Below are 12,646 nucleotides of genomic sequence, written 5' to 3'. Positions count from 1 at the left end.
GTTGGGCTCCCACCTGCCAGTCTTCTAGGCCTCGCGGTCCACCGTCATGCTGAAGACTTTGCTGAAGCAGAGCTGGAGATCTGATCTTGAGAACTGGCAGTTGCTGGTTTGTGTGGTTTACCTTTAGCGCCTCTGGTGGCTGTAGAGGATCCTTTGGCTTTGCCCTTAAACTTGGCAGTCCAAAAGGACTGTAGAGTAGGTCCTAGGTAGGTCTACCTAGTCGGTGGAGCTGCAGAAGGAAAATATGTAAACCTACCCGCAGCAGCTTTGGAGATCCATTTGTCTAGTTCGTCTCCAAATAAGGCCTCTCCTGTGAAGGGTAGGCCTTCCATGCCTTTCCTGGAGTCCACATCTGCAATCCACTGGCGTAATCATGAGCCCCTGTGTGCTGACACTGCCATAGCCGTGGTAGCACGCAGGGGCTCATGTTTTACTCCTGCAGCATATACAGGACTCGGCGAACTTTACCCACTTGCACCGTAAAGTTCGCCGTGTCCTGTATATGTTGCAGGAGTAAAACAATCTCCCCCCAAGATAAGGAATCCAACCCCTCAATTAGGTTACCTGACCATCTAGCAATGGCTTTAGTAATCCACGCACATGCTATAGTGGGTCTCTGGGCTACCGCAGCAGCCATGTACAAGGATTTGAGTGTAGTCTCAATCTTGCGATCAGCCATGTCTTTCAGGGAGGCTGCACCAGGGACAGGCAACACAATTTTTTGTGACAGCCTGGATACTGATTCTTCCACTATCAGTGGATTTTTCCAAGGAAAAGATGAGATTAACCTTTTAGGGATCTGAAATTTCTTATCAGGATTAACCCACGGTTCTTCAAACAGGGTATTCAATTCCTTTGAAACAGGAAAAGTGACTGAGGATTTCTTTTTTACATTAAAATAAGATTCCTCACACTTCTCAGAACGTCTCTGATAGCTTCTATAAGAGCCTCTATTCCCTGTGACAGAGTAGCGTCGGGAGGGGGAGCTGGAGACAGGTTACCATGGAGAATATGTCAGGCAGGTAGTGTCGAGAAAAGCAGTTAACGTGGCGGGAGAGGTTAGTACATCCCGCCCATACTGTCACACAAACAAAAAAAAAGATATACAGTACAGTCACACATGCAGTATATACAAATACAGTTACACACATATATTCATTCACATACATACATACATAGTTACACACTTATTGACATACACTAATACACAAATGAATACAGCAGATACTTATACACATACATACAAACTACATGCATACATATATAGTCACACACATACATAAATTCAGTCACAGACACACATATAGGGATTCCTCCCCCCTCCCCTCATTACAAACAGGGTACGTTACTGCATTTAATTTAGTAGCATTGTACTCTCGCTCTGCTCTCTCCCTCTCCTCCATTCCTCCATGCTGCTGGGCTGCCTGGCAGTGACTGCCGTGTAGCTCCGCCCACCTGCTTCTACTCCATCCACTTCCTTATCTCAACGCAGGGCAGTGCAGTCCTGTGCCAACCCTCCACCCCACTACCCCCCCTAATCTGTCTGAGATTGTACCTGGTGACTGTCTGTCACTGTTGGTGCCAATCGGTGTCCAGCGGCAAAGCTCCTCACTAGTGATCAATCAAACTCAAAATAAACTACAGCTCCCAGCAGCCCTTGCTGTCTGGAGCTACAGGCAACAAGGGCTACTGGGAGCTGTAGTTTATGTTGAATCTGATTACATGAGAGTTGCGGGGTGCTGCTGCCGGACACTGGTACCGGCACTAACAGACAGTCACAAAGTCTGACGCTGACAGTACTTCTTGATTCTGGTCATGGATGGCACTGCTGGGTGGCGCCCCCTCCTTGCCGGCGCCCATGGTGAGTCCCATCCTGGCCAATGGGTAGATACGCCCCTGTTCTTTTGTAATAAGAGGACTTATGTATGGGAAGATTGTGGTCCTTAAGGGCAGAGAGGGAAGCCTAAAAAAATGTTGGCAAATATGCCCCAAATATACTTTCTCCGAGCTACTATCAAAAATGTTGGGACCTCTCCTGTCCCCCTTGATGGCTAATACATAGAGTATGGGTTTCCAAGGGCAACCTATATAAAGGCTAGTGTACTGCTGGAGCCTAGAGGGTAAATTTACTAATTGTCAGTTTTGGTTTTATTTCAAAGCCAACGGAAACCAAAAGCGTGTTTGTGTTTGCTATCTGGTTGTTTGGTTGTTTTGTTATCCGAACAAAAATAGACCGGGGGTATATTTACTAAGATTCCGATTTAATTTGAGTTTGTATTTTTCTTCTAAATGTGATCATGGGAATCTACTAGGTGGGGCTATTCGTATTGTTTTTCCCGGCTGAGTTCACAAATATGAATGAATAGACCATCGGTCAAACACGGCTGTTATTTGATACAACTTGGTAATTTACTAAGAATTTGTATTCTCAATCACTGCCGACAATGGGGGTCATTCCGAGTTGTTCGCTCGCTAGCAGATTTTAGCAGCATTGCACACGCTAGGCCGCTTCCCTCTGGGAGTGTATCTTAGCTTAGCAGAATTGCGAATGAAAGATTAGCAGAATTGCAAATAGAAAATTCTTAGCAGTTTCTGTGTAGCTCGAGACTTACTCCTACACTGCGATCAGCTCAGCCCGTTTTGTTCCTGGTGTGACGTCACAAACATGCCCTGCATTCGGCCAGCCACTCCCCCGTTTTTCCAGACACTCCCGCGTTTTATCCTGGTACGCCTGCGTTTTTCCGCACACTCCCAGAAAACGGTCAGTTTCCGCCCAGAAACACCCACTTTCTGTCAATCACACTACGATCACTTCAACAATGAAAATTCTTTGTTCGGACGTGAGTAAATCTACTAAGTTTTGTGGTAAAATACTTAGTGCATGCGCACTGCTTACCATGCACATGCGCATTTTCGCCTTAATCGCTCCGTTGCGAAAATCAGCAATGAGTGAACAACTCGGAATGACCCCCAATAGCCAAACACTGCCGGGAAAGCATACAATTCGTTAAAAAAAAAAGAAGCTTTCAAATAGACCTGCTTTTTGCTGGCATGTTCGGATAGTCATGCATGGATCAGTGCGATCCGTGCATGCTTCTCTGTGGAAAGAGGTCTGAAATAGTAAAAAAAAAAAAATGATTTCCCCGAATGCCGGGACCCCCCGTGACTCCTGCCACTGGAGATCCCAGCAGCCAATCCGGGAACTCACGTCATGGTGCTCTCCTGATTGGCTGTGCACTACTAGCCTGTCAATCAGGCGGAGCGCAGAGGCTAGAATGGAGCTTAACGCAGCTCCATTCTGGCCTATGATGGGAACTTTGCGGTCTGCGGTTAACCGCAAAGTTAATTGGGGTCACTCTTGTGGTTCTCCGAGTACCAGCAAGCGGGGGAGGCTTGCTGGGACTTGTAGTTCTACAGCAAAAGACAGTATTCTTTTTTTTACACACAAAAAGGCTATCAGCCTCCATCCACTGCCCAGGGATGAGGGGGACAGCCTCAGGCTTCACCCCTGGCCCTTGGGTGCCTGGAGGGGGGTACCCCTTGATTTAAGGGGTCCCCACTCCTCCAGGGTACCCCGGCCAGTGGTGACTAGTTGCGGGGGTAAAGCCAAGGCTACAGGGACCAGTATAAAAGTGTCCTCCGGCTGTGGCATTATCTCTCTGGCTAGTGGAGCCCAATGCTGGTTTTAAAAATACGGGGGACCCCTACATATTTTGTCCCCCATATTTTTGGAACCAGGGCCATCCCAAGAGCCCGGTGCTGGTTGTCTAAATACGGGGGGACCCCAGACAATTTCCCCCCCGGTATTTAAACAACCAGGGCTGGCTCAAAGAGCCCGAGCCTGGTTATGCATACGAGGGGGGAACCCACGCATTTTTTTTAACACTTTTAACTGTTTTAACTCTTTTCATACTGTACACAATGAAGCCCTGCACGGATCTCACTGATCCGGCCGGGCTTCACTGTGTTATGTCCGGCAGTGTTTTACTAATCACTCCCGTAAAACACTGCCCGACAATAAGAATAGCATCGTCATCGGAAAATACGAAAAACGAAAACTCAGCAGTTTGCTAACTTACCGAAAATGATTTAAAAAAGTTGCAGAAAAATACGACCAATAAAATTTGAGTCCAAACTCCCACCAATTCGGCAGAAACACAAATCTTTGTAAATAAACCCCCTGGTGTAAACTTAGTGGTTTTATATAGTGGTACGCATACCACATTCCATTTCTACATCACAAATACCTTATAAAAAAGGCGCAAAGCACATTCTGAATACTGAATATTGGTGGTCATTCCGAGTTGATCGCTAGCTGCATTCGTTCGCTGTGCAGCGATGAGGCAAAAAAAGGCACTTCTGCGCATGCGTTTGCAGTGCAATGCGCACACGCGACGTACTATTACAATGAATGATGTAGTTTCACACAGGGTCTAGCGAAGCTTTTCAGTCGCACTGCTGGCCGTAGAGTGATTGACATGAAGTGAGTGTTTCTGGGTGTCAACTGACCGTTTTCAGGGAGTGTTCGAAAAAACCCAGGTGTGCCAGGAAAAATGCAGGTATGGCTGGGCGAACGCAGGGCGTGTTTGTGACGTCAAAACAAGAACTGAACAGTCTGAAGTGATCGAAAGCGCTGAGTAGATATTGAGCTACTCTAAAACTGCACAAAAAAACTTTGCCGCTGCTTTGCGATCCTTTCATTCGCACTTCTGCTAAGCTAACATACACTCCCAGTGGGAGGCGGCATAGCGTTTGCACGGCTGCTAAAAACTGCTAGCGAGCGAACAACTACGAATGACCACCATTGTCTTGTCATTTTTTGTGTAGTCTTATTTTAATTTATAGTATGTTTAATTCTTTGTCTGCCGTCATTTATTTTCTCTTGTTAGTGTTTATTTGTGTGTACCTGTGGTGTGCTTGTGAGGAGTGTAGTGTTAGTGTTAGAGATGTGCGCCGGGCACTTTTTGGGTTTTGGGTTTTGTTTTTGGATCTGGATCACTTTTCATGTTTGGGATCTCGATTGGTTTTGCCAAAACCACCCTTTTGGGTTTTGGTTTTGCTTTTTGATCTGGATTTTTGTTGGAAAAAAAAAACAACCCAAAAAAACAGATAAAATCACAGAATTCTTTTATTTTTTTGTTCCTACAGTATTATTAACCTCAATAACATTCATTTCCACTCATTATTAATCAATGTTGACAGCCTCACTGCTCACAATATTGTTCCCCAACATGGGCCAAAGCCAGGCTGGCTAAACTAGGCAACAGCGCAGGTGCACAAACACATGGCAGTAATTTACAAATAAGTACTGTATTAGCAATATTCAATCAAACCAACTCACAAGTATCTGAATTAGGCCCCATGTTATAAACAGCATAGCTATACATGGTCTGTTGAAGCTTCTTTCTGCTTTTCATTTTTATACTATTATTATATTTTATACATTTTCTATACATATGAATCAAAGGTAAAACTACCATATAGTGGGGCAGATGTATTAACCTGGAGAAGGCATAAGGAAGTGATAAACCAGTGATATGTGCAAGGTGATAAAGGCACCAGCCAATCAGATCCTGTTCATTTACATATTGGAGCTGATTGGCTGGTGCCTTTATCACCTTGCACATATCACTGGTTTATCACTTCCTTATGCCTTCTCCAGGTTAATACATCTGCCCCAATATGTGGTGCAGCTACTACATGGCCCAGGCCTGGAGGAGCCCACCTCTTTTCATAAGGCCTTATTTTTGCACCCACCTTTATCAAGTCAAGCAGTTTGGTCCCCCATCCTGCCTATCTGTTACTTGTAATATTGGGGCATTCTCTTGCTATGGTGCAAAACAGCTGTGATCAGAGAGAAAACAGAACAATGTAATTGCGAGTACCTTGTCAAAGTCAGAAAAATATCACTCCACACGTTGCCATATTTGCACCTCATTCGTGTCCCCGCTGCGCATGCGTACGCTCTCCCGTGCGTGTGCATACTCGCTGTTGCGTACACCTGCAGGCGCACGGTATGCGCATTTACGGTAGAGTTTATGCGCGTCTAGCGGGCGACTCAATCGTTACATATTTTTACCATATAATGTATTTTGTAGATTATGGTCCCTTTGATAGAATCTGAAAGTTTAGTTAATGTAGCATGTTCATAGACAAAGAGATCCCTCTTTGTTTGATACGAAGGGTCAGACAGGGGTTACGCAGTGGTGTTTAGTATCCATCGGAAGAGTATTTAATTAGCAATATTCCGGTGTTGGTTTGAAGCGGATAAATCGCTCGTGCGAATAGTTATGGACATAAGAAGTTTATGGACTTTTACTATTATTTGCACTCTATTACCCATGCGGCGGAAAACCTAGTTTCCCACCCACCTGAGCAGTTGGAAATAGTCACAGCCCACCTGTATGAATCAACCTATGACCTTTTGCTATAATGCGAAGACGAATTCCTGTGTCCAATGAACAATAAGAATATAGGGACCATTGTACTGTATTGTGTGCAGTGTATATAAGGGTCACCGTCCCCAGACCGGCCAGTAATCTCTCTTCAACAGTTATCGCTGATAATTGGAGGACTGGATTCCGGTTGCGCCTGCGAGTGTTCCCCGTATGGTATGTTTCTCTGTTGCCACTTTGTTACTCGTATATTGTTAGCCATTCACACTTAGTCTATGTATTTGTAATGCGATCGTTCTCTATTGTGTATATTACTGCCTAGATACTCTGTTAGAATTATATGTTAGTTTGTAGCGTATGACTTGTGAACTGTTTCTCTTTTCAAAATAACTTAATACTCTTGTTAGTAAAAGGTGTTGGATCCTTAGCACGGTAATTGTGTGTTTATTATTGTCACAACTGAGGGCCTGAGCTGACGGGAGGCAGCCTCAGTTGTAGGGGCTGAGATGTAACGGAACCTGGGAGGTTGTATCAGACCCCTAGACATGTAAGTAACATGTAGAATAACTGCCCGAAGGCGTGACCACGACAACCAGGATAAAAGTCAATGATGTTTATTATGACAAACTCCGTAACACAGCAGCAGTAAAGGAAACATAAAAGTCAACAGAGGATAAATACAATTCCTGGGTACTACAGGGTGGCAAGGGCCACAGGCACTGGTAGAGTGAGACAGTTCTTATAATCTTCTAGTTGGAAAGTCCTTACCAGACCTGACTGTAGCAATGGAGAGAACCCAGGATCGTACCAGCTGGTGTTCCAGGAAAGGCTGGGTTGCTGAAGATAAAACGGCTGCTGTGGATACTGGCTGGAACCAGACTGTTGTTGGTACGGAGTGGATACTGGCTGGAACCAGTTAAATAATAAACGAACTTGAGAGCGATGAAATAATAATGAAGTTTGGAGTTTGAGAGCGGTGAAATAATAATACCGGTGGAGAGTGGTAAACTGCAGAAAGGACACCGGCCCTTTAAGAAAAGCTGTACACTGCTGGAAGCTGGGCTGGAAGCAGGTGATTGATGAAGTTTGGAGTTTGAGAGCGGTGAAATAATAATACCGGTGGAGAGTGGTAAACTGCAGAAAGGACACCGGCCCTTTAAGAGAAGCTGTACACTGCTGGAAGCTGGGCTGGAAGCAGGTGATTGTTGTAACTGGAAACAGGTGAGTCCAGAATGGATCGGAGAGTCAGGCTAACCGCAGATGGAATGCTGGTGCGGGTCTCTATAGCAGAAGTCTGGAGACAGGAGCTGGAACCTGGAAGACAACCACAGGAGAGAGACAAACTGGAACTAGGTTAGACAACCAAAGCACTGACGCCTTCCTTGCTCAGGCACAGCTTACTTATACCTGCAGCAAGGAAGGGGTTGGCTAGGCAATTATGCAAATCAACAATACAGACAGCAGATTGGTGGAAATGCTCAGATGACAAAATCCAAGATGGCTGCGCCCATGCAGACACTTGGAGGGAAGTTTGGTTTGTAATCCATGTGAGAATTGAAACAGTAATGGCGACGCCGGCCACAGGAGACAGGAGACGCCAGACTGACAAGCGCACATTTAACCACGCGGGCACAGCGGAGGCCGCGGCTGATGAAATCACCACTCTGACATTCTGCATGTGGAAACTCAGAAACAGCGGGATCCGGTCCTGGAACGCTGAGCCAGCCTTAGGAGGCATCTGAAGGGTAAGTAATGGCATCCAGATACCCGGATCGTGACAGCACCCCCCCCTTTAGGAGTGGCCCCAGGACACTTCTTAGGCTTTAAAGGAAACTTTGCGTGGAAATTTCGGACCAAGGCAGGAGCATGGACGTCTGAGGCATTGGTCCAAGAGCGTTCTTCAGGACCATAGCCCTTCCAGTCAATGAGGTATTGTAACTGACCGTAACGGAAACGTGAGTCCAAAATCTTGGCCACCTCGTACTCGACTCCCCGTTGAGTCTGAACTTTGGGAGCTGGAGGAAGTGCGGAATGAAACCGATTCAGGATCAGCGGTTTCAACAAAGAAACATGAAATGTCCTGGGTATTTTCAAGAAGGATGGTAACTGTAACCTGTAGGCAACAGGATTGATGACTTGTTCAATCTTGAAGGGTCCGATGTAGCGAGGTGCAAATTTCATGCTGGGAACTCTCAACCTCAAATTCTTCGTGGACAGCCACACACGATCACCCACCTTGAGAGCAGGAACCGCTCTACGCTTTCTATCGGCAAACTTCTTATACCTGAATGAGGCTTTAAGCAGGGCTGCGCGGACGTTCCTCCAGTTATTTGAAAACTGACGCAAGGTGACATCCACTGCTGGAACAGAAGTTGCGGGAAGCGGTTGGAATTCTGGGACTTTAGGGTGGAATCCATAATTAATGAAGAATGGTGTAGAAGAAGATGAGGAATGGTATTGATTGTTGTGGCTGAACTCGGCCCAAGGAAGGAGTTGAACCCAGTCATCTTGAGAGGAAGACACATATATACGGAGGAAGGCCTCCAAGTCCTGATTCACCCTCTCGGTTTGACCATTGGTCTGAGGATGGTAAGCCGTGGAAAACTTTAACTTGACTTGGAGGGCTTGACACAAACTTCGCCAAAATTTGGCTACAAATTGTACTCCACGATCCGAGATGATCTCTTCAGGAAGACCGTGAAGTCGGAAGATCTCTTGTATAAACACTTGAGCCAACTTGGAAGCTGACGGAAGACCGGTGAGAGGGATGAAATGTGCCATCTTGGTGAACCGGTCAACTACCACCCAGATGGTATTAAACTTGTTGCAGATAGGTAGATCGGAAACAAAGTCCATCGACAAATGGGTCCAAGGTCGACGGGGAACAGATAATGGAACCAGTTGCCCCGCAGGCGACTGGCGGGAGACTTTGTGTTGGGCACACTTTGGGCAGGAGGCAATAAATTCCATAACGTCCTTCTTCAGAGTTGGCCACCAGTAGGACCTAGAAATAAATTCAAGGGTTTTCTGAATGCCTGTATGTCCAGCAAAACGGGAAGCATGGGCCCAATGCATGAGCTTCTTCCTTAGAACTGGCTTAACAAAACTTTTCCCTGGTGGAGGCGTAGAGTCCATCCCTACCGTGTGTTATGATTCCCGTACTCCAGACCAGAGGAGATCTTTATGGCAGAGGTCTGAGTACTGGAAGGATATGCTGGTACCGGAGCAGGAAAGCCTAGTAACCCCTGGCGCCCTAACTCCGTTGTCTCGCCCGTGTTATCAGAAATCCCCTGCGAGACTATGGTTGCTTGAGCCCATGGCAGCCGCGTTCGAAGGGCGGATTATGTCTGCCCAACCCCGATGCCCCCTCAGGTCTTAATGGGAGACAAAGGGAAATCCGAGACAGGGTGATAACAAGGGGCCCTCTGACTAAGCAACCAGGCCAGGGGTTACAAGCTATCTAACTTAAACCAAAAGTATGTGCGGACAAACCGCCAGGGAAAAGGACAACCAAAGATCCACTGATCCGTTACTCCTATCCAGCACCGCTGGATACCAGAGTGGATTTGTGGGAGCGGAATCCTCCGCAAAAGCTCCAGAACACAATAAACTAAATAATAAATAGTAAGCGGTCAAGCCGCAACACACGGCTACGCCGCGACTCACGAACACCACAGGATGTTAAAGGTGCTCGGTCGGACTCCAGGAATAGATGACAAATTCCGAGTACTGGATCACTGAGGACAGGAACAACCGGGTTGAGCAGGACTGGAAACTCTCTGTAACTGACACAGCAAACAGGAAGCTATCACCGGCGTCTGTGAGAAGTCCTGAGAGTGCTTAAATTTGGGAGCCCTCCAATCATGATCCAGACAGGGTAATCACATAATGATGCCGTGCAGCTGCATGCTGCACGGCCAGAATACACAAGCACTGATTAATTAAGACCCAGCAACGGGGAACGCGGTCTGACCGTGGCGTCCCCGTTGCTAGGGTCTGAGCGGCTCCGTGCGCCCGGCGTCTAGCGTTGCTAGGGAGCCGGCGGCTGTCTGCCTGCGGCGTCCCTAGTTGCTAGGCGCCGGGCCGCACTGACGGGCGGACCCTCGGCGCCTAACAGTACCCCCCCCCTTGAGGAGGGGTCAAGGAACCCCTAAGGCCAGGTTTCTGAGGAAATTCTCGAAAAAATGCCCTTTTGAGCCTCGGGGCATGGAGATCCTCATCCAGGACCCAAGACCTTTCTTCTGGACCATAACCTCTCCAATGTACCAAAAAATAAAGCCGACCCCGGGACAACTTGGAATCGAGAACCTTCTCCACTAAGAACTCCTGCTGACCCTGTACATCTATTGGTGATTTCCCCTGAGAGATCTTGCGAGGAAATCTACTGGACAAAACATATGGTTTTAACAAGGAGCAATGGAAGGTATTTCCGATCCGTAAAGTTTTTGGTAAACGTAACCGGAAAGCCACTGGATTGACTTTTTTGATAATATGAAATGGTCCAATAAATTTAGGACCCAATCTGGCTGAGGTTTGTCGAAGTTTAATGTTGCGAGTCGACAACCATACCCTATCTCCAACTTTAAAAGTGCACGGCCGCCGGAGCCTGTCAGAAAATTTTTTCTCCCGAAATGCCGCTTTTCTGAGAGCCAGGTGCACTTTTCTCCAAATGAGTTTGAGATGAGAGGTCAAGGTCAGTGAGGAGACAGAAGAATGTTGAAAAAAAGAATTAGCTCTGGGGTGAAAACCAAAAACTGTAAAAAATGGAGATACATTGGTGGAGGAATGACAGGCATTGTTGTAAGCAAACTCTGCAAACGGAAGAAACTCAGACCAGTCATTTTGGAGTTTGGCCGAGTACAAACGCAAATATTGTTTTAATGATTGATTAACTCGCTCAGTCTGCCCGTTGGATTGGGGATGGTAGCCAGACTTAAAGATAATTTCATCTTTAATGAGGCACAAAAAGACTTCCAAAATTGTGCAATGAATTGTGGACCCCGATCAGAAACAATATCAGTGGGTAACCCATGGAGTCTGAAAACATGGCGGAGGAACAAGACTGCCAATCCCTGGGCAGATGGCAATCGGGGAAGAGCAATGAAATGGGCCATTTTGCTAAAACGGTCCACTACCACCCATATGACTCTGCATACGGCTGACAGAGGGAGGTCCACCACAAAATCCATGGAAATATGAGACCATGGCCTAAGAGGAACATTCAAGGGCATAAGTTGACCGATAGGCAAGGAACGGGGAACCTTATGCTGTGCACAGACCTGACAAGAAAAAACAAACTCCTTAATGTCTTTGGAAAGACCAGGCCACCATACCGAGCGGGAAACTAATTCAAAAGTTTTAGCGATCCCCGGATGCCCGGCAACCTTGCTATCATGAAACTCCGTCAAAACCATTGCTCTCAAAAACTCGGGGACAAAAAGACGACCAGCAGGAGTATTTCCAGGAGCTTGATGTTGAAGCTGCTTTAACTGGGTAAATAAATCTTGTGTGAGACCTGCCCGAATGACTGAAGACGGAAGTATGGGAGTAACAGGACTGTTGTCTTGAACTGGAAGAAAACTGCGTGACAGGGCATCTGCCTTGGTATTCTTGGAACCTGGCCTGAAGGTGATAATGAACTTGAAACGAGTAAAAAATAAAGCCCAACGAGCTTGCCGGGCATTCAGCCGTTTAGCTGATTCAATGTATTGAAGATTTTTGTGATCAGTCAAAACTGAAATGGTATGAGTGGCTCCTTCAAGCCAATGCCTCCACTCCTCAAAAGCCCATTTAATAGCCAGTAATTCCCGGTTACCAACATCGTAGTTGGATTCAGCAGATGAGAATTTCCTGGACATGAAGGCACAAGGATGTAATTCCAGGGAATCCGGATCCTTCTGAGATAGGATAGCCCCTACTCCAACCTCCGAGGCATCAACCTCAACAATGAAAGGCAATTCTGGGTTGGGATGTCTGAGGACCGGGGCTGAGACAAAGGCTTGTTTCAAGGCCTGAAAAGATAACTCCGCTTCACGTGACCAGTTGGTAGGATCTGCTCCCTTTTTAGTCAGTGCCACAATGGGAGCAACTAGGTCAGAGAAAGAGTGAATAAATCTTCTATAGTAATTCGCAAACCCTAAAAAGCGCTGAATTGCTTTTAAATTGGTGGGTTGCGCCCAACTAAGGATGGCTTGGAGCTTCTTTGGTTCCATACAGAATCCCCGAGGGGAAATAATGTACCCTAAAAAGGA

This window comes from Pseudophryne corroboree, chromosome 2, assembly GCF_028390025.1.
Source record: "Pseudophryne corroboree isolate aPseCor3 chromosome 2, aPseCor3.hap2, whole genome shotgun sequence".
Classification (NCBI taxonomy): Eukaryota; Metazoa; Chordata; class Amphibia; order Anura; family Myobatrachidae; genus Pseudophryne; species Pseudophryne corroboree.
The sequence above is the reverse complement of the archived record's forward strand: the minus strand, read 5'-3'. Positions refer to the sequence as shown.